This window comes from Strongylocentrotus purpuratus, unplaced genomic scaffold, assembly GCF_000002235.5.
Source record: "Strongylocentrotus purpuratus isolate Spur 01 unplaced genomic scaffold, Spur_5.0 spur5_scaffold_15, whole genome shotgun sequence".
NCBI classification, from domain to species: Eukaryota; Metazoa; Echinodermata; class Echinoidea; order Camarodonta; family Strongylocentrotidae; genus Strongylocentrotus; species Strongylocentrotus purpuratus.
The window spans coordinates 22,074,606-22,096,221 of record NW_022145600.1 but is presented as its reverse complement, the minus strand read 5'-3'; the positions used below and the strand labels follow the sequence as shown (position 1 = coordinate 22,096,221).

Here is a 21,616-nt window from a genome sequence, read left to right as displayed (position 1 = left end):
TGGTCGGAAGCAGTGTGCAGAAGTCCTCTGTGCCGGTCGGGCCCGGCAGGGCGGGCGGCCTGCCCAGTCCCGACCGCCGTGGCTATAACGCTGCTTGCTATTAAATTACCGAACCCCGAACCGAACCAAGTTCGGGTGAAAAATTGCCGAACTCTGCCGAACCGAACCGAACACGAACATAGCGTCTGACTTACAGCACTAACAACAACGCTGACCGTCCTCCAGACTTAATTCGTCCAAGCAGAGGAAAATACTCCTAGGATGAATCTATGTTTGAATATTACTCACTATTACCATTGGGGAGGGGGTACTCATATTATTTTGATTTTGATTTGCCACCGAGGTGCTCCCAATTCTACCCTTCTAGCGGTGCATGCGCACTCTAACGTGCAGACATGTAGATGTATGAGTGCAGTTCTTGTACACGTACATTGCCCAAGAAGCTAGAAGTATTCTTGTATTGCAGCTGAACTCTGGTACCAATATAGTCGTGCAAGTCAGCTATTAACCATCATATATGTGTCTGAGTTCAAGCCTTGGGATTGAGGTGGGGCATGACATGATAGACTTGAAAAATTTGGTATCAGGGATGAAAATACTATGTCTTTTGGTGTCACACAGATGACAGAGGGCCCAAGTCTAAAGATCTTGTTCTATAAAAGTGGGACCCAAGCCTTGGGATTGAGGTGAGGAATGACATGATAGACTTGAAAAATTTGGTATCAGGGATGAAAAATACTATGTCTTTTGGTGTAGCACAGATGACAGAGGGCCCAAGTCTAAAGATCTTGTTCTAAAAAGGTGGGACCCATGTCGTTTTACACTTCAGTTGCTTTTCTTTACGGTTGCTCATTTGCCACACGTGCAAATTTGCACAAAATGATATCCCCCAATTGATGGAAGGATTGCTTGGTGCAGAATTACCCATTTCTGGTCTCGATCAGTTCCTTGACAACCCTTTAAACACCAGTATAGATTAACCTTCCACTAAAAACAATTCATTAACCTTCCAATAAAAACAATTCATTAACCATGGAGCCAGGAGCCTTTGATCTCTATCCCATGATAAATACTATGTAGTGCAGGTTTGTGTGGCATACAAAGAGTTAACAAATAATAATAAATTGATGAAATTGCTCATCTCTGTGGGACATTACTGTAGTCGTGGTTACTGAAGAGATAACAGATCATGGGCACCAGGGTGCTGCAACTCTAATATATAAAGGCCATGTGAAATTGTTTTCTTTTCAAGATTCTGTTTCCCACCCATTTCTTTTGTCTACATACATGTACATACAGTGTACTTCCTTCCTTTTTCTATAATTGGGGTAGTTTTTCATTTTATTTGAGATGGTAATTCAGCCATGTGCATTGACATGAAATATTAAATCTTTGTGACTCTTCTGTGATTTGACCTGTGTTGTGCATGTACAGTACTAATTACTAATGATGACAAAACAACTTGTCTTTTGGATTGATAACTGACAAATCAACAATCAAATAATATTAAATGGCATGTACTGGTACATGGGGGGGGGGGGGGGGGTGGGGGTTACAAAATCCATCAACTTTCTCTTGACTTTTGTGTTAAACATTTATTTCTAAAAAAATTGTACACTGTAACTGGTAGACAGTCAAGTCAGGAGGTTACAGCATGTCAGGAAATCGTTTCAGGTTCCTATAAGTGTTTAGTACACCCGGATAGAGAGTAGCAGATCCAGATTAATGTCTTGCTCAGGGGCATCCGTGCCATGGAGGGATACAAACCTATGGCCGTACCATCTTCAGTCAAACCTTTTAGGGTATGATATTTAGCATCCACCCTATTGGGGAATACATCTTGTTCAACAATTTGCTACTTGTTTGTATCTGAAAGTTTCTTTTGATGTTGTCTGCTGTGCATTTGATGAGTAGGGTTACTAGGTTAAGATAGTATAAAAGACAAGGTAGTTGTGAGAGTTTTATGTTATTAAACTTGGAGCAATCAGAACAACCTCGTTCTATTTCATTCCTCTTTATCTTACAAGTGCTGATGAATTGAGATTCTACTCAATATGAAGTGAATACCATGAAGCGGCATTAAAACATACCTGGGGGGTGTTTCACAAAGATCCTAAGTCAAACTTATCTCTAAGTTGGACTTTAAAATTATGGAAAGCTGTAAGCATATATGAAAATATTTTGTAAAAGTTATTTTAAAAGGCATAAAATGTTGATTCAAATCATTCAAATTATCTTTTATCAAGAAGATTTTACGTTCTTGATGTGGAATTTATAAAAAGTTGAAAATACTTGAATTTTCGCTTTTTAATATTTTTTTTTTTTAAAGGCTACAAATGGCTCTTCATAATTTTTAAGTCCAACTTAGAGTTAAGTTTGACTTGGGATCTTTGTGAAACACCCCCCTGCACACATAATTGATGTGCCTCATGAATCAAGTATTAAAAGGAGTTGCACTGGAAATTAAGAAAATGAATATGTTGGTAGTGGTTGATATCTTGAAAAATTAACCGTTTTACAATCATGTAAAATGAATACACTCGCCAGTCACCACCATGGGCAGCCAGTGTTGTTTGACAGGAATGATTGTCACTTGATCTGTATACGATACATGCAGATTTCTTATTATTATTTGTTTTGGTTATGTTGTGGGGTAAATGGGTTTGATACAGTACATGTAAATAGTACATAATTTGTGCTCTGTACTTGTTGACGAGTAGCTCTACAAGTCCTGTACTGTACATGCAGCCGCCATTGATGAATAACAAAGAGGTGGTTTAATTGAATCATTTTAATTATATGCAAAAAAAAGCCATCTGATCATTTTAAGAGAATCCCTTTCGACTTGATGAATTATTTAATCAGTCGAGCCATTTATAAATTACCACCTACTTTGCATGCAGGCGGCGAGCATTACGCATTTCCATTGAAAGCTTATTGTCTTGCAGGCTTAATTACTGGCCCAATATAGTCCCTCCGGTTGTATTGAAGCTGACACACCCTGCAGTGAAGTGGATGTGTCTTGGGTGTGTTGGATGATAGCACTGTCACAGTCTCAGACAGGCAACGGTAGATGGATGAACTAGCTCTCTCTCTCTCTCTCTCTCTCTCTCTCTCTCTCTCTCTCTCTCGCTCTCTCCCCCGCTCTCTCATCTCCCTCGCTCTCTCCCCATCTCTGTCATCCACTTCGACAGAACTTTAGATGAACCTTCGTACATGCATGATGATGGGCGTGTGTTGTCCGCTCACACTATAGAGGAATGAGCCTTAGAGACACACGGACTCTCGCATCCTCGTCTCAAAATCCTCCTCCTTTCTCCTCGCCCATAAGCAGGATATTGCTACATGTGCTCATTTTCCTCAGAGCTTCATTGTAGCTGTACACCCGGCCGTGTCCAACAAGCTGCGACCTAGTTGCAAGGGACAACATTTAAATAATTTAGATATATTGCCAACTTGCCATATAAAGCTTTACTTCATGCACTGCAGTGAAGGGTAGCCATGTGTAATTGTCAACCGTGCCAAGCTGTGGATTTATACCTGTGAATACACTGCTATAGAGGATTTATTATTGGATTTATTTGTTCTTCCATCTGCAGAATATTATAGTAGTTCTTGGTATTGACTATCAAGTTCTCCTCAGGTAACTACAACATCTATTATGATTCATACACTGATTCATATTTTTCTTACCTCTTTGGGGTTCATATTTGCATTTTAATATTGTTTTGTTTAAGATTTATTTAATGTTTTATATGATATAGAACTTGTGAAGCCTGCATCCTGTTGGAAGTATAAATTAGAGAGCGTTGAAAAAGAAATTGGCAAAAAAAGACGAAAATAGCTTCACAACATAGAAAATACATGAAAATGAAATTGTAATAATGAAATACGAATGAACCTCTTGTGACAGGTGTACTAAAGGATATGTTTTAAAACTGCAGCCAAGTTTCATTTACAAGTATACTATACCTTATGCTACAAAAGTATGTGTGGAAATGAAATCCATTTTTTTCTAGACAAGAATATCTATGATTTGATTGGCTTATCAAGATGGCAATTTCTCTAAATTGCAATTGACAAATAATACGTTGCAATTGGAAATTGATTGCAGTTTAATCAACACGACCTTCATCATGCAGCGAAAGTGATATCTTGAGCAATTGTTGCCCTTGCCTTACTCTATTACCAGACTGTCTCGAGTTGGAAAGCAAGACTCCGGTACGTGCACCCTTGACTAGCAACTTGATTGGGTTGTTTGCATGTGACAACATCTGTAGACTCCATCTTCTTAGCTAACCTCTCATTACGAGGCAGCTTCTAATGAATAATAACGGCAGTCCGCGGTTGATGGGAGATGAATGTTAGAATGTTTAACATTGGCACGTGGCGGCGTAGGAGCTCAACTTTACCCCCCATGGTGGGATTCTAATTTCTTGGAATGGTGTAATGCAAGTTCAGAAAATATGCATAATGTGCTATTCAAGTGGTGCAAGTATTTGTTTCCTTATATAGTTTTGATATACGGTAGTGCTACTTGCTCTGCTTTTAATAGCTTAGAACTTGTTCAAAATATGACAAAAAAGAAAAGACAACAAAATTATTAGAAAATAGAAATTCTAATTCTATCATGGCAATATTAGGAGTAATCAGCAATCTCATTTTGGGATGGTACCATCTCTCTTTATAAACAAAATTATTTTAAGGTCAGCCTTGAAAACAATGTTTGCTTTTACCAATGTTTCTGATTTTAGAAATATCCATAAATGGCTCTATAAATACTTGCCATGCTCTATGTTGAGTTCCATTCTGTTGGAGTTCTCATAATTACTGTACATTTTGACTCTCCTTTCCCTAAGTATGCATTAACAATACATAAGATGGAATAAAAAGAATCCTTCTTGTGTACGTATTCAGAGTACATATATATCTTCAGTACTTTGGGAGGAAGGAAATATTCCATTACACTGGGATTTTGCGAAGTCCAGATTGCATCGCATAATTTGTGTGTCATTGATGAGCTCATGTTCCAATCGAGTGAGTCACCAAGGGGGGGGGGGGGGGGGGGGGGAGGGAGGACAAACGAGACGAAGGAGGTCTGCAACCTGAAGGATGAAACGTAAAGCCGTGACTACCATATGCCATTGGGTTGTCTTCTTGGAGGCAGGCGGAAGTGATCGTCTTGCCTGATTATTTCTTCATGAATGCATATCAGTTATTACAATGTTACCTTTCCCTTGTGACTCAGACATAATATGTGAATGTGAATCATTATGATTCAGTATAAGGCCCTTTTACACGGTCCAAAAACCATTTTGGAAATACATTTTTTTATTTTTTGTTTACCGGTACTGTCATTTACACTACTGGAAAACCCATAAGAACCTGTAGGTGTTTAATAATTTGTGTGTGTTGTTGTTATGTGAGTTTTGGGCATGTTCCACTTGTCACTGCCCTGCATGCGTTAGCACAGAAGCAAGGAGAGTCACATGACCAAAAAGCAGCATCTTCACTTATGTTTTGAGAACAAGCATTTACACTGCAAAAACCGGTGAAATTTCTGCAGGGTTAAAAAAAATGCTTAGCTAATGGTTCTTAATGAATGTCTTGGTCGTTGAGCCCAGTCAAGTTGAACTCTATTTTAAAAGAAGCCATTACTCTTTAATTTTAAGCTGGAAACTCCCATTTGCCAGTCCCCAGACCGCTCACTGTTAGTTACATGTACATGTGTATATGTACAAAATAACACAAGAATGACAAAAAAAAGGAGACATTTGTAGGTTGTATTTCATCTCCTTAGGATATTTTAGATCTCAAGGTGTTGTTTTGATACTTCTTTCTTTGTCCTCCAGTCTTTAATGGCAACACATTTTCTCCCACCCTAACTCTTGGATGTGCTGTTTATAATTTCAATCATCGCCTTGCAATAAGCTCCAAGGAGATGATGGGACAACATGACCTGCCAGTTGATTAAGGTCAGCTAGCGTCCATGCTCATCCTCACATCTATTGAAGATAATAGGCTTGTCTTCATCAGCTCAAGATTGCCAAATAGCCCGCTATTTCTGATTCGGGAAATAATCCCGAAGTTACAAATCGTGTCTTCATCAGCTCGAGACTTGACCTCAAAACTTGTAACTAGAAATTAGCTTGAGATATTTTGCTCAGCGTTCGCGCATAATGAGAGTCTTCAGCACTGAACAAATAGTGGGATATTTTGCAAAATGATTATCTCGACCAAATATCCCGCTTATTGCAACTTCGGGCTGATGAAGACGCAAATTAACTGGATAATTTGCGATCGGGGAAGTTCAAAAAGCAGGATATTTGGCAATCTTGAGCTGATGAAGGCAGGCCTTTTGACTCCCGCTGTCATCCTTGCCCTTCATGGTGTCCTTCCAAACCTCGCTGTAATTAAAATGAACGACTGCAGGAAATCTGCGCCCACAAATTTATGAATTCAGTGATTTAATGAGATGACTCCTATACCATTAGTTTGGCCCCTGTTCAAGCTGCTATCTAGTTCAATAAAAGTCCTGGCAGTACATGTATTGTGCCTATATATGTTTTTCACACTGGCAAAAAAAAAAAAAAAAAAACTACAGTAAAAGGAAGAGGAGTAACGAGTGAGAAAAGTGTGGATATCCTTAGACCAGGTTTTCATTGTATTGGGAATTCATTCAACTTTATTTATAGCTGGCTTTCCTTTTTTGAAATAGACGAGTTCAAGATGCTTTGATCCCTGCACATAACTTCCTAATGCCTTTTAAATCTGTTTTCTCTTCGTTTCATGACACACCTGTAAAGTGCAATGGTCCGTAGGATTTATATTATGCAAAATTTGAGCTTCTTCTGTCAGTTTTGGCATAAAAGCTCAAAGTGCTCAATTGCTTTGATGGTAAATTTGCCCTAGGCAATCAGAGCATTTTAAATGTTTCATTTAGAGATCTCCACATCTTTTGAAAAATCACTTGAATTAGTGCTTTAAAAAAAAGTAGTGAGACATTAATAGAACAGTTGTAGTGCATATTAAAGGAGTTGAAATAAAAATATTTGATTGTTCCATCTGGGAATAAATGATTGTATCTATTCAACATAAAATACTAGAGCTTTTTCTTTTGTAAAGTTCATCCAAAAGAATAGAACCATGCGGAACCACCTTTACTCCCCTCAAAAACACATGTGTAGTTTCATTTTCAAATGTTTCGGTTGAGACTCTATCAGTTGTGTGTCAACTCTCAATGCTCTGGTTCCTTCAATAAACGAACAGCATTGATCTACATGCTACATGGAAGTACAAGCTAGCGTCTGGGTGGACCCTCCTTTTTGGTAGATCTGGAAAGATTATATTAATATCAATTCTTCCCATTGTTGACTCACCATTGGCTGTGAAATTGAAGCCAGACAATGAAAAATGGTGAGTGGGTGCGCGAACAAATAAACGCACATGAGACCCTTTTTTATTCGGGCGGGCGGTGGTTCAGACGCTCAAAGGAAACATTTGTATACTTCTGCACGGTTGAGTGGCCATCTTTGAAATATGGAACAGCCTGTTGTATTCTTTACCTCCAGGGATAAGAAAACCTTTTTTAAACCCCGCTGTTGAGGTACCTTGAGCAGTTAATTGCAAAGTGGGATTCGATTTCACAGCAGTTACATAAAAAAGAAATTCTTCTTTCTCATGATGTGCTGAGAATGGGAAATTAAAATCACATAACTTTTATTGAAAAATGACATACATGTATGTACATGTAATGCAGGGCTTGTGTTGGATCCACTATCCCTAAGATTTTGCGTGAAAGTATTAACTCCCTGTAAAAATGTACATTGATTTACCTTTTTGACTTATTCTTACCAGTACATTGATTATCAATTATCCATGAACCACTCGTTTTAATGAAAGAGATGAGACTTTCAAAAATATGATTAGATTTCAAAATTAGACTGTTAAGATCTATAAAATAGAGAGTTGTTTTCTTCAAATACAACTAGGGGATGAGTAATATATGGGCAAAGTAGTGTGAATCAAATTGGTGTCTGTGATGCATTGTGGTTGTGTTTGAGGAAGGGCTCAGTGGCACAAACAAGACAGAGAAGCACACAGCGCTGGAGACAGGAGTGTAAATATTGGTTGAATGGGAAAGAAAGGGCTGTGGGTAAATTGGGAATCGAGCAGAGGAACAGGGTAATAGTCATTCAGACCGGAGGTTATCTGTATGGAACTCATATCAAGAAACGTATTTAAAGAAACGTATAAATCAACGTTACTATAAAGAAATGTGTTTTGAATAGGTCAGTTGACATGACAGCTGGCCAATCGTTGGTGCATCAGTGAAAAAAATACACAAGGGCTCTGGGCGAATTAGCCCCCGAAAGTCATAAAAGAGCCCAAAAAATTTGCATAGAGTTCTATGCAAAACAAATTAAAGAGTGTTATTTTCATGCAAGCAAGCTTGTAAAGTAGCCCCCCAAATTTTTAAAGTATTTTTTCCCCTGCGGTGCATGCGCAATATAAGCTCCACCCAGTTATTTGGTTTTGTACGTTTATGAATCAGAGTTCAGACAAGAACGGGACCTTGATTCTTTATTGAGTTTTCTTTTACATTGATGCTCGAACTTGCGTTTTGCCACAGAATGTTGCGTTAACACAATTGCAAAGTTCTGCTTTAGAAAAATCAACCGAGGCAATTTTAATGGCCTTGCACTTCACCTTTTGAAATTTGCGAACCTTACCATGACATACATGTACATGTATTACGATTTCCGACATGATTCCTATGCAAAATATAATAGGGTATTGAGCTTGAGTTTATTTTTCAAAAGTAGTTGTGATCTTGTCAATTATATGGTGTTCAGACTAGAAAAAAAATATCTTTGCCTTTTGTATAGCAGCACAAAAAATATTGGTTGTCTGAAAGGGGAAAGAGCACATGTGAGCAGAGCGGGGGAAATATTAGCCGTATTTGAGCCACATGTCCAAGCCGAGAGATAGGTAGGAAGGGATGATTTGTAGAGCTAAGAAAGACTTTTGATGTCAATAGAGATGTATTGACTGAAGAAAAAGGGGAAAGGGCATTCGGGTAGGAATACATGTATGGTGATGTGGTACTTCATGTAGGCCTCTATATGAACATGTAGGACAGACAATTAACTCACAGGGAAAGAAACGGCAATACCAGCCGTTATTTACAATATAAGGATCATACAAGTAGAATCCTATGAAAGTCCATTACCATTTTTAGTTGGGTAGGTCTATTTCAGATTGTTGGTGCTCTCTTTATTTAAGAGACCTCTCCCTGTAGAGCAGTTGCCATGGTGAGTGACAATGAGAGTTCTATTTATTAGTCCACCATTTCAAAGCCAACACCAGATTTGTTTTTACAGTGAAAAGAGTCCTGTCGCACCACATTATCATTACCATTGTCTACAATGGGCATCCTTTGTTGTCCGTTCAGGAGAAGTCTAGGGCCACATGTACAAGTGCACCGTATACAGCTGTACATGTATTTCAACCAAATCTGAGCATCTGCAAGGGCTTACTCAACCATATTGTATGCTATAGAGAAAGCAGGATGTATGTTCATAGTAGGCCTGTTTTCATCAGCTCGAGATTGCCAAATATCTCGCTAGTTCAACTATCCCGATCGCAAATTATCCTGTTAGTGTGCGTCTTCATCAGCCCAAAGTTATAATTAGCTGGATATTTGGTAGAGATCAGATCATCCAAAGATATCTTGGGCGAGTTTGCAAAATATCCCGCTATTTGTCTGATGCATCCTCACCAGCCCGAAGACTCGCACTAAGTGCAAATGCTGAGCAAAATATCTCGAGCTTGAGTTTCAAGTTTCGAGGTCAAGTCTCGAGGCTAATGAAAACGTGATTTGTAACTGGATTATTTCCCAAATCAGAACTAGCGGGCTATTTTGCAATCTCGAGCTAATGAGGACAGGCCTATTGGGACTTGTATCAGCTAACAAGTTTGGATGTAGTGAGGAGCAGAACATGAAATATAAACACAGACATGTTTATGGAGTAATGTGAGATCGGTTGTTCGAAGATAAACAGATTGGTCTGGGTGTGTTGAGAGCCAGAAGGGCATTAAGTCTGTGTTAACATCACTGATGCACATGTTAATGCCCATCTGGCTCTGAGTTTGAGTAGAGTGCGTAGAGAGACTTCCCCGTCTATTTTGCACTAATACAATTCAAATCTTTACTATTATTATTATTAGAGGAAACATACGTGCTGTTGGTTGAATTGATAAGGGTAGTATGCATACATTATGCTGTGTGTACTTGTACAGTATGCTGCTGCACCCCTGATCATGTTGAGGGCGAGGGTACATTTGTAGATTGCTTCGTGTACACATCATGGAGATGAATATATTTGATTTGGCACTTGGTTTGTTAAGAGGGACCTTGAGCCTTATTGATTGTTGGTATAGAGGTAAAGTTCAAAGGGTAATGAAAATGAAAATGTGGAAGTAAAACCCTGTGGGACCACATTTGGATGGTGTTGAAAGATTGTCCTGTAGTGCTGTACATGCAACTTCAGTTTAGAGTAGTAATGGTTTTTGTTTATTTGATAATTGGCACTCGATTTTGGAAAGCATCTTCAGTGCTGTTTCAAAGATGGTGGATTCAACCGTAATATACATGTACTTGTTTGTTGTCTGGTGCATACATGTATTTCAATACCATTCTTTTTCCCTGAGCAGTTAAATTTTTAATGCAGTGAACTAATAGGCAAAAGTTTTATGAATTATTTGTCTTGTCCGAGTTGTCCGATGACGTTACTTCAGGATTGTTAACTATTCGGAACACCATCAGACGATGTCTCTTTAAATTTTTTAAATATGACAAATCTCGAGATTACCTTTAAAGATACTGCAGTAGTACATGACCTCACAAATTACATGTGACATTGACATCCTCCGCATGGCACCCTTGTCGCACAGTCGGTAGAGAAAATGTTGATGACTTCACCAAACGGGGAGAAGAAATTATATTTGTGCAACAGGAACATGGGAGGGTTCATGCCATGTCGGGTTTCTCGTTAGGCAGTCCGACGGACGACGTGGGCACATGATGGAATCTATCTATAAGGTATAGGTTAACATGATCAGACGAGAAGCCCCTGTTTTCCATGGCCTGAGTGGGGACAAACCCTCCCTCATGAAAAAATATATTGAAGATTGACTTTGGTTGATTCTCACAATTTGTGAACAAAGGAGAACAGAGTTAATAAAAATAATAATTTTTGTTTTGAAGGAAAAGAAAGTGAAGCTGAGTTGATGGCTTATTTCTGATCAAAACAATTTTTAATATACCGGTATAAGAAATTGTCAATCATATTTGGTGAAAAAATTGACCTAAGATGAGGCCTAGCCACCATCATGATGACAAGTATATTTTCTATGGTGTATTATAGATTTTCATCCAGAAGAGTTTAGAAACATGCATTTTATCGTCCCATTTTAGTACTTTCCCTTTGTAATATTGGATCTTGCATAGATCTATAGACAATGAGCCTAACAAAGCTCTGTATGCATAGGCTGAGCCAACATCGGCTCTTTCACCCACCAATGATACACACTCCGTCATGGCATGAATAAGAGATGGGAAGAGAGAAGGAGAGAGGGAGAGAGAGAGAGAGAGGGAGATTGAGGGAGAGAGAATGAGAGAGAATGTGAGAGAGAGAATGAGAGAGAGAGAATGAGGGATAGAAAAGGAGAGAGAGAGAGAAAGAGAGAGAATAAGAGAGAGAGAGAGAGAGAAAGAGAATGAGAGAGAGAGAAAGAGAATGAGAGAGAGAGAGAAAGAGAATGAGAGAGAGAGAGAAAGAGAATGAGAGAGAGAGAGAGAAAGGGAGAGAGAGAGAGAGATGAGGAGGATGCTTTAATAGCGTAGCTAGCATAAAAGGCAGAGCTAGTGCTGCCGGTTATCAGTCGGATGAGCAGACTGTCAGATTGGCTCCTTGCCGCCAGCATCAGTGAATCACATCGCCATGGCAACACACACTGCTCCTCTGAGCTTGCATCGCTCCTATCAGGATAATATGAGGCCTTCTGAGGGGCCTCATCCACCCCTATGTAAATGGAGATGGATGTATTAACAAAAAGGGCATTTTTATCTCATTTTCAACTGTAGGCCCACAAGGGTCTATTTTATGTTGAGTGTACATTCTACATGCACTTTCAGGAATTCAGAATTATTTCAAAGCCTTTTTGGATATGGGATATAGGACGTGTTTCAGCTTCTAAATTGTGCCCCCCAAAAGCTGCACGGGCTGTAACCTACAAGCCAGAGCCAGTCATATGCTTCTGTAATGCTCATTTGTATCAATCGAGTTTGTGGTGAATGTATGTAAGCGGAATATAATTTGTTTTGTTTGAGTCGTTGACAGAAAGTTGTGAATGACAAGCCTGAGGTTGAATGAAAGGGGACAAACAGCTGGACACATTTAAATTTCTTTGATGTTTTGTGAATGATTGATGGACTGTTATGCCTGTAAAAGAAGTACCAATGAAAAGAAATACCCAAGGGAAACACAAAAAGTGGTCTTTGTAGACAGGTGGTCTTTGTAGACAGGTTCCTTTAGTACATGTTTCAATGAGAAACCATTTTCAAGGGAAACAAAAAATGCGCTTGTTGTAGACGGGTGGTTACTAAAGCAGGTTTGACTGTATCCGTGATTTACAAATTGTTTCCTATTGCTTGTCATTTGCACTTGTGATTGTAAAAGTTGCATATTTCCCCAAATATTTGACTTGTCTGCTCAAACTAAAGGAAATGAATTGTATATAGATTGAGCAGTGTTTGTTTTTAATGCTACATGTACATGCATACACTGTACACCCTCAGACTGTACACTCCCTGAGCTAGCCCCCCCCCCCCCCCATGTGAGCGGTGAATGTACTTCACTCTGTAAAGCTACATCAACAACCTATAACATGATACAAACACACCCTGCCCATCTTCCCACGCACTTCTTTTTTCTCACCAGCCTTACATGTACATTATTAGATAGGTTCACACAGCATTCCATCAACTAATAATGTTTAGGACGTGGTTTTAAACTTGATAGTTTGAAACAAAATCAAAATACATATATGATTATATCATGATATAAAGTAATTAAATAATTATGCCTTTTAATTATAAAAAACATACAAGTGACAAATCATTTAAAAAATAGAAAAATACAGGAGACCACCATCTTGAACCAAAACTTTGAACGTGATGGGGGCCTCAGGAAAGAAACCATGTAATGAAGAAAAGAAAAAAAAAATGGTAAAATGAAATGTGATTAGTTTTAATGCGTAATGTATGGAAGTGTATGTCTTTTGTAACACATATTCTTTATTCTTATATATGTGCATGTGCAGGTTTGTGTGTGGGAGTGCTTGTGTTTGGAGTGCTTTATTGAATTATGACTTGTATGCTGATAATAATTGAAGGTTATCTTGTAGTCATGGAACATGGTCATTATGTTTACTGGAAGTCATAAACCATGAACATCTTACTTGAAGTTAAGTTTTATGTAATGCCAGCTTGACTTGTAGTTAAAAGGGCTGCTTGCCCGACTTGTACATTGTTGTTGAACACTTTTAGCTTAAAACTCTTTAAATTTTGAGGTTTCACAAACTCAAAGTTTAAAACTTTGATGGTCCCGTGTAAACAAAGCTTAAGGCAGAGACAATTTCTAGACCTTCCCCAAGAAAATTCTTCCCAGGGCTCCTTAGCACTGTATTCGCTCCTGGGTCGTGACCTCTGTGATTGACCTGTGACCTCAAGTACCATATTAGTCATAGAGAGGTTTTGGATAACACAGAGCAGGGCTCTGTTTCCCTCAGATATGAAATATTTTGTGAGATTTGTTTTTGGACAAAAGTCTATTTTTGCAGGAGATTGATTCTTTTTTGTTAAAAGGGAGGTATTATTGTGCCATTTTACGTTGAGGATGATTGTGATATCACAATGGCTGTTTCGATTTTTCAGATATTATATCAGTGTGAGTATGTTTAGACTATTTGCTCCTGTCCTACAGTACAGCATGAAATAAAATGAATTTTGTTTTCAGGGAGTTTGGCAGACAATTTACAGACAGCAAAAATCTGGCTTTTTGATAGTGAAAATATTTTCACAATATTAAAATCTAGAGATAGAAATTCTAATACACAGGTTTATGCATTGAGATGAGCCCTATACCACTCTGCTAGATGCGGCTTCTTGTACAGAGTCATAGCTCGTTGACTCTGGCTTTTTAGTGATATTGGATGCACTAATGTTGTTAAATCAGGCATGCTAGGGAGATGTGTTTTTGCACTCTGTCCATCTCCCATGTTTGTCCTGGAAGACAAATTGGATTAGCTGCTTCATCCCGGATTAACTAAGAAAAAAAATTGTATATGGATATTCATCCGTGTAAGAAAGCTGATTCAGTATAGGCTAGAAATATGTTTATAATAATTCCCATTTTTTTTTTGGAAATAAGAGAGTTGGGGTTTTCGACAAATAACAGAACTGTTTGTCAAGCATTATTTCAAATTTAAATTTTCTGTAAAGTCTATGCTTGGGCATGAATGTGCAGGTAATATGCACATTGTTGATCTATTCCTGTAAGTAAAAATCAGAGAATATGAAGGAAAATGTGATGATTTCACACCTGTATTATAATAGTCGAGCACATGTCATGTGTTATCAACGCACATCAACGATGTATCACTCAACGAAAATGAAAAGCACAGGTGGACAAACGTTCTAAAATTATATTATCATCAACATCAATAGACCTTAATACTTCAATGTATGTATACTGTAGACTTACAGATGGAATATGGAATATGCTAGATTGATGAGCGATTGATACATAATAATATTCTGCTTTTATATAGCGTTTGATACATCGATGATGTCTCTATAAAGCGCTTTACAGATTACCCTGGTCATCGGACATCTATATTAGTTGTCTGTAAAAGCCCTTTTAAATATAGGCCTATAATTGTAGGCTAGAAGAACAGCCTTTTTATGCTCTTATGTGGCTACTCATCCAAATTTGAAAGGGTCTTCCAAGCTAAATATATACCAACACTACATGCCTAGTAGGCCTAGGTGTTTAGGTCCACATGGGTATTATAAACTTGGTCATTGGATTGCATGGTCAATAATACTCCACTGGGTCTATAGATCTTGAGCCTTTGAGGAAACTGGACCTGGAAGCAAACAATAAGGTTTTACAATAAGGTTTTAAATGTACAGTAGCTTATTGATCAACTTAAAAGGCCCTTAACTTCTTAAGCCAATGCTAAGTCTACAACTGTATCAGATTACACAATGTAACAAGGGATTAGTGGGTGTTAATCCTGGCTTTTGAAAAGAGATTAGGAGATGCCAGACCAATTTATCAAGTTTATAGTTACACTCTACAGCTTCATTCAACAGGTCTTTTACCTGACAAATTAGGTTCAAGCCTAATTTGTATGGAGACCAATTTCAAAGTAGGCTGAGCTTTAATGCAGTTAGTAGACTGAGTAGTAGGCCTACTTTATAACTATAATTATCATCATATTGAATGGTTTTGTAATGTTGTCAATAGAGAAGGGAAGAACACAGTAGGTACACAAGGCCAAGGGCAGCTTTGTGTATTGTGGCTGAGCTGTTGGAGCAGCTGTTGGAGCAGCTGTTGGAGCAGTTGTACATGTAGGAGATCCATTTTTGAGACTGGTCAGTGCCCTAGACTTTTGGTGAGACTTGAGACATCCTCCATTTCTAGTCCCATGGATAGGATTCAAAGTTATAAGTTTACTTGAATAGCTTTGTAGCATTTGTTCTAGTACCATTCATCTAACAGTGGCAGTGCTGTCAGGTAACTTTACACTGTATGTACATGTGGTGCATAGCTATCCTACCACACCTGAACGAGAAAATTGCAATATGATTTGTATATATTTTTTCTAGGATTATACATTTTCATTTCATTTTCACAGTACCTTTATTCACCACAAGAATCAGAAAGAATACACCGGGCACAATTAATATCCACAAAGCTGCACTAATTTGTACATGAGCATGTGCACAGACGCATTTCACAAATTCCAATGTTCTATCCTTCTCTTAATTGCACACACCCTTTTCTGTTATTCTGTACCAATTGAGCATTAGAATGAAAGTGTTCAAATTTTTTATGGAAAACCTGTATTCAGCATCTTTTATTGACACCTCCCCTATTCACACTGCACAGCAGGACCCTGAACCCTGACAGCCAGCGTAATACCCTGATGTAATGGGGAATAACAAATCAGACAAGAATAGAAAGAAAACTCAACTCATTAGACTTGTTCACACTTACAAAGTCCATCTCTGTATAATTTGATCGAAGGAAAATATGCTTGAAAATTGTAGATGTGCAAAGATCATTTTACAAGATTGCTAGTCACATTATGAACTGATCGAGTCCGATATAAACATTCATTCATTTAGTGTTGTTGCTCTTAGGCTGTATAAAATGCTGGGCACCTGTTGCATGTATTTTCAGAATAAAAATGAAAATTGGTTTTCCAGTAAATTGTTGAGTAATATAAGTTTATTTGTGTTCATTATGTATCAAATTGATTTCCCCAATTTTTTTCTCACTAAACCAACCCATGCTAAATATGTCTGCATTTGATATCTTCAAGTAGATTTCTTTTGCAGATTGAAATTATCGAGAAGAAAGGGTCAGACAACTGAACTGGGTGGGGCTTGACTGGAGAGAGACAGGGAGAGAGAGACACAGAGAGAGAGAGAGAGAGAGAGAGAGAGAGAGAGAGACAGGGAGAGGGAGAAAGAGAAAGAAAGAAAGAAAGAAGAGAGAGAGAGAGAGAGAGAGAGAGAGAGACAGACAGAGATAGACGAAAGAAAGAAAGAAAGAAAGAAAGAAAGAAAGAAAGAAAGAAAGAAAGAAAGAAAGAGAGAGGAGAGAGAGTGGAAGGAGAAAGACAACAGAGAAGAACAGAGAAGAAGAGAGGAGAGAGAGAATGGTAACGAGAGAGATTGTAGACCAAGTATGGTGTTATCTTCATGGTTTATAGGCTCCAGTTAACCCTGTGCCCCCCCCAGAAAGTGGTACTGGTGTCATTTCAACAAGCAGAAAGAGCAGGATCAAACGATTCAATCTTTAAATGGAAGAGATTTACATCAGATGAGAATGTTGTTAGCACGTTCCTGGTAACTTTTAGGACACACAAGTTTTGTAGCCTTTGAAGCATTTATTTTGGATGCAAAGATCACACAATAGTGAAGAGCTTTTGTAGAACTACCTAAGGGCGCGTTCATGCTTGATTTTGAAGGCAGAATGAGCGATTTGTAACGCTCATCGTAAACGCTCATCGTAATCGCAGTTCGACGGTGCACTGTTCATGCTCACTTCTCCAGGCAATTCTCCTTGGGTGGCCTTCAGCTGGATTCGCAAACCTGTGTGCGCATGCTACGTAGACCAACTAGAGGTCAGTGCGTTGACCCCATTTAAACGCGTTTACAAATTGTAAACGCATCTTTTTGTGAGTTTACGATCGGCGATCGTGATCGCCGTTTTTCGGTGATTCTACAAAAGTGAGCATGAACGCAATCGTGTTTTAAACTAAACGCGTAACAGATGCCTGATTCTGGCCGTCAAAATCAAGCATGAACGCGCCCTAAGAACCACAGGTTGTCTAACTCCAGAGTGCATGTGTCCTTGTGTACATAGACCTACCTAGATAAATTGATTGGTCATTGGCCCCTGTGACAGTATCACCTATAGCTTCATTGAACATACTCAATCAAATTCCATTGAAACGAAGGAAAATCAATATCATCCATTCATCAGCTCATTTACCAATGGGTTATGTAACGCTAGCTTGACATAATAAGCGTAAGAGTGGCTGTCCAGGGAAGCACCATGTTGTTGGTATTTGAATGTGGATGACTCTTCTGATGACCTTCAGAGCTAAGTCTAGGCATCTTTCTTGACTGTGCGAGACATTCACATTTGGATCTTTAGGACCTCATTAGGGCTTTAGGTAAGAATTGACACAGCAGGACGCATAGCCTTTTGACAAGGCCTCGTGACTCTAAGCGGCTGAGATGAGTCTAGATACCCGGAGTGAACGCGCGACCGAGTGACGGAACGTCACGAGGCCTTTTGAGAAGTGGGTTTCACTGCTCTGCATGAATTATTCATAGATACATATTAGCATGCCAATACGCCTACTTTGGATTTATTGACCAATCAGAACGGCGATCTCCCAGTTGGCTTCGTTCGTGATTCGTTCCATGTAGAGGTCAGTGGTCTTAGCACGTACGTAATAGTTCATAGCATGTAGGTCCATGTTCGCACTACGTAGAGTTTACTGTGTGTGTGTGTGTGTGTGTGTGTGATGGATACTATATGCTGACGTCGTGCGAGGATACGTTCGCTTATTGGACGCTCTATTTTCTGGAGCGAATTCCAGTCGGAAACAATGGTTAACATAAGAAATCCAAATCAGATTGATAAAGGCCACTAGGATGGGCTCCTCGCTCTCGCGTTCACTTGGGTTTTCGCGATTAGTCTCGTTTTAGTCGCTCGGCGTCTATCAGACAAGTGGCCTTGTTTAAAGGCTACAGGACGCATGGACACCCACAATATTAGACCATACCTCCTAATTGCAAAATTGTAACAAGTAATGGTGCACTTTAAAGTTGTCAATCTGGACCAGAACAAAAAAGTTTGTGGCTGTTACTTGTTTCTACTGCAAATTCACAGTATCTATATTTAGCTAATGAGAGATAACTAGATAGTTATTAAAAGATGTACTCTGCTTTTTGAAGATCAAGGCAATTGTTGCACAAACATTGGGATTGACATGTACATGTAGTAGTGCTGTAACATCACGGATATCTCCAATTCCGTTTAACCGCCTGTCAAAACCGGACGGTTTTCGGTTAAACGATTTATTAAAAAAAAAAAAAAAAAAAAAAAAAAAAAAAAAAAAAAAAAAAAAAAAAAAAAAAAAAAAAAATCGTTTTTTTTTTTGTTTTTTTTTCGCCGTGTGAAAAAGCAGGAAGGTGATTTAACTGAAGGCGCCGATTTGGGCTTGTGAACTAGTCACAAATAATAGTAACAATGTCGTTTTAGAATAATGTGTAAGATCATTAAAGTAAATTAGAAACAGTAGAGGACCTAGGATAAAACCTTGTGGTACACCATGTGTTAAACTTGGATGAATATATATTGAGATCTATTACAAAGATTACTTTCAAACCAAGATGACAGACAAATTGGAGTGTTGTTCTAGTTTCCAAGTGGTAAGTCATCACACCGATTACTGAGCTGGGAGACATTGCCAGGTGGAGGGGCATAAATCGAAACTTAAAAAAAAAAAAAAAAAAAAAAAAAAAAATATTAAAAAAAAAAAAAAAATTATAAAAAAAAAAAAAAAAAAAAAAAAAAAAAACGGGATAACGAAACCGTCCAATTGAAAACGGAATCCGCCATGGGCGGTCGGATACCGGACGGTTAAACGTTTGACTACAGCACTAACATGTAGCAGGCCTTAAATTTCGTCATTTTTAGGGCAAGGCCAGTTTGGCCTCGAGTACCTCATATTTTTAAGGGCACCAAGGCCAAAATATTTTTACAAAAAGGGCATCGAGGCCAAAATATTTTACAAAAAGGGCATCGAGTATGAGGCCAAAAAAATTGATTCTATTTTTGTTAGATGTCATGTGTATTTTATGAAACTTGTGCAGGATCAATTTCCCATGACTTTTAGCACCAGCTTCTTCACAGAATGTATAGAGGTCTACGGTACATACAAACAAGCAGGCGCGTAGCCACGGGGGGGGGGGGGGGGGGGGGGCACTGGGGGCACATGCCCCCCTAAAATTTCCAGGATCGGTTGAAATTTTGTAGACCCCTTTTTTTGACCTCGATCGATTACATGTATGTGCCCCCCAAACACCAAACTCTGGCTACGCGCCTGCAAACAAGGCGGCGGCCCGCAAGCCTTAGATTTAGCAGCCAGGAGCAAGGGGCAATTTTTTTTTTAAGTTGCCCTTTGCCACGGGAATTTACCAGAGCAAGGGGCAATTTTCCAAAAACAGATAGGCCGCTTATCTAATCATAAGTTCAAAGAGAGTCTACAAATGTTAATTTCATAATGTGAATAGATCGAACGATCAATTTAATAACTTTTTAATCTTAACAATATGAACAGGAAAGATTGATTAAGAACATCAAACTTGCACATTAAACAGTATTTTAAAGTAACTAAAAATATTGATGAGCAAATGAATAAATAAATTGTCAATTTCACAAACATCGAAAGTCAGAAGGACTTAATTGGCAAGTTTACCGGGCCGGGTATTCCAAATCAAAATCGCACCTCACACACAAATCTTCCGCCACTCTCTCGGTAGTAGGAGCAAATTTGAAGAAATTATCTTTTTAACTGTTGTATAGAAAGGTCTAGATAGGCCTAACTAATGAAATAAGATGTAAAAATGTCCTTATAGACATTCGACAGCTGAAAGTGACACGCTCAGCTCAGTTGCGTAACGTGCATTCACGAAACCAAAATCGTTCCTCGCACACACACTCTCGCCACTTTTGGTGGGAAGCTGTCGGGCTGGAAGTTTGCCAGCGAAACCGATGCACCCTCGGAATTTTACCGGGACTCGAAACGTTCGTCTTGGGAAGCTGGCGGGGTAGCTTTTTGAAGCGAGGTCGGCTGGTGGCAAAATGAGAGTAACTACGATCGAGAACATCGTAGGTGTTCTTAACTTAGTAATAAGATAATTCTAAATTCTATTTGAGATAAAATAATAAACTAGGCCTACAAACAAACCTCGACAGATCTCTAATGACTATTTGAATGCTTGTTTATTTCTCCATTTGACGATTTGTTTTCTTGATCCTGGCCTTCGATTTGTACGTACGTGCGTGCGTCAACAGCATGCACCATATGCATATCATGCGATCGCATAATATGAACGTACGTACGTACGTGCGCTAGCGCATTGCCTATATAATAACAAAGGGCGCATTTTCACGGCACTTGCGCCTTATTAAAGCACTAAATACGAAGCTAGAAGAGAGCTCGTGGGCGGCAAACTGTTCGTGATTCGTGTATTTTTACTGTTCTAATAATTTATGGGCGCATTTTCACGGAAAACACTAGTTTTAGATGATTATGGGCGCAATTGGTGGTTTTATGTGCGCAAATTTAAAATAAAAAGGGCACGTCCAGTTGGAAAAAAAGGCACGTCGGCCAGTTGGAAAAAAAGGGCACGGCCTTTTTGGCCGTGAATATATCTTTTTTTGGGAGGGCACCGCGGCCAGTCATAGGGGCATCGACGGCCTGGCCGTCGATGGCCGTCGATTAATTTAAGGCCTGATGTAGTTTACACAATCATATAAATTTGTAAGTCCAACCACTTGAAAAGGAAAAATGGTGCTTTCTTTGTGCTTTATATGTGCTTTATACATGTATGTGGAATATCCCATGCTCACATAAGTACATGCAGAGGGACAACACTTCAGAGAGTATTTCAAGTGCATTTCTTATTGTGTTGAAATGATAAGAAATGTCTGAGGAAGTTGTGCGTGCTTTTTGC

General features: G+C 38.8%; 1 protein-coding gene across 2 annotated transcripts in view; it reads left to right on the top strand.

Annotated features, from left to right (window-relative positions):
* Nucleotides 1-21,616, top strand: part of LOC575014 (gamma-adducin) — a 102,934-nt gene that overhangs the window by 2,091 nt on the left and 79,227 nt on the right. The window contains exon 1 of one of the 2 annotated variants that reach the window (XM_030985823.1): nucleotides 17,923-18,039. The exons of the other annotated variant lie outside the window; for it this stretch is intronic. The gene's annotated coding sequence lies outside the window, so the exon portion shown is untranslated. Of the gene's footprint in view, nucleotides 1-17,922; nucleotides 18,040-21,616 lie in introns of those variants that run through there. 2 annotated transcript variants of the gene reach the window in all.